We start from the raw sequence: 1,250 nt of genomic DNA, 5'->3' as shown, positions 1-1,250 counted from the left end.
GTCCCCTCTGTGTGTAGCCCCTTGTGGGTAGTAAAGAAATAACACATACGGCTTCTTGATAGCATTGAATCGCGTCTGCGCGCATCCTGCGGTGAGAAGGCGTATCACCTGCCTCCAATCGTGTATGGTGGCTTACGAATACAAACAGAACAGCTTTCGTGGACTTTGATCCTATAGGAGCGGTTTAAACACTTTACGGTGAATGCCATTACCAGACACGAGAAGATATATATTTAAAGAAGCTCTTGGTCCATGTGTACTTAGTAGGCTTATCTTAACAATATATATCAGTTTTGAAATAGCTGATTCGAACGTTAGGGTAGTAATTTTATCGGTTTCTTATCTATCAACTCTAGATCTCCTAACTTGTAATATACTACCGTGCGTAACTATAGTGATTGTATTTTAACCTAATTTTACCTTTGGTCTTAGCTACTGTAACAATATCTACTTGGTTACAGCGTTTGATAAAGTGTCTGTCGATATTTAGTTACAACTCTCATAACGTTCTGAGTTTGAAATATTTCTGTTTTTTTTTTCTTTTTTTTTTTGCTTCTCACCTTTTTTCAGGATCGATAAAATGAAGTACCAGTTAACAACTGAAGTCAAAGCAACTGACTAATTCCGTTCAAAATTACTCGCCTTGTACTTAATTAGAAAGCTAACTCTGGTATGATCTTTATATCTCCAGCTGTCTCCTACTTAATTAAGTTATACTATACATTTTTATATCTACTTTTATATTCTTTTTAAAGCTATTTATATTATTTTTAAAGCGATATTCTTTTTAAAGCTTTTTTTTTATTTTTACTATAACTATTTTAAGTCCTCTTGTTATCCCTTCCTGTTTTTGTTACCATTAAGAATGGTGAATTCCTTGAACTTAGATCTATCACCTTAATTGATATGAAACAATATATCTTTATTTTTATCGACTATACCAAACTAATTTCATCTAGTCACCATTGCCCATAACATAAGAGAAAATTTTGTATGTATAATTAGAGTTGAATGGTCATTAATGTTGATGAGCCAACATTTTTTATTTGTATTAATTTGTAAATATAAAACTCTTTGTATAATGCATCATAGCATGCATATTAATGCAGACATGTAAGCCTAATTTATCATGCATTGAAATTATTATTACCTGTAGAAGGCTGTGAAACATCTGTTATCGTAAAGCTGTCAAGTGGTGAAATGAATATCCTCACCTCTCATATATATATATATATATATATATATATATA

At 31.8% G+C, this 1,250-nt stretch overlaps 2 protein-coding genes across 2 annotated transcripts in view; both read left to right on the top strand.

The window, feature by feature from the left end:
* Positions 1–1,250, top strand: part of LOC106883743 (uncharacterized) — a 116,620-nt gene that overhangs the window by 93,200 nt on the left and 22,170 nt on the right. The window lies entirely within an intron of this gene.
* Positions 500–1,250, top strand: part of LOC106871747 (uncharacterized) — a 76,579-nt gene continuing 75,828 nt past the window's right edge. Inside the window, exon 1 of the transcript XR_008264911.1 lies at positions 500–670. The gene's annotated coding sequence lies outside the window, so the exon portion shown is untranslated. The remainder of the gene's footprint in view (positions 671–1,250) is intronic.

The sequence above is a fragment of the Octopus bimaculoides genome, chromosome 9 (assembly GCF_001194135.2).
Source record: "Octopus bimaculoides isolate UCB-OBI-ISO-001 chromosome 9, ASM119413v2, whole genome shotgun sequence".
Classification (NCBI taxonomy): domain Eukaryota; kingdom Metazoa; phylum Mollusca; class Cephalopoda; order Octopoda; family Octopodidae; genus Octopus; species Octopus bimaculoides.
The sequence above is the reverse complement of the archived record's forward strand: the minus strand, read 5'-3'. Positions and strand labels throughout refer to the sequence as shown.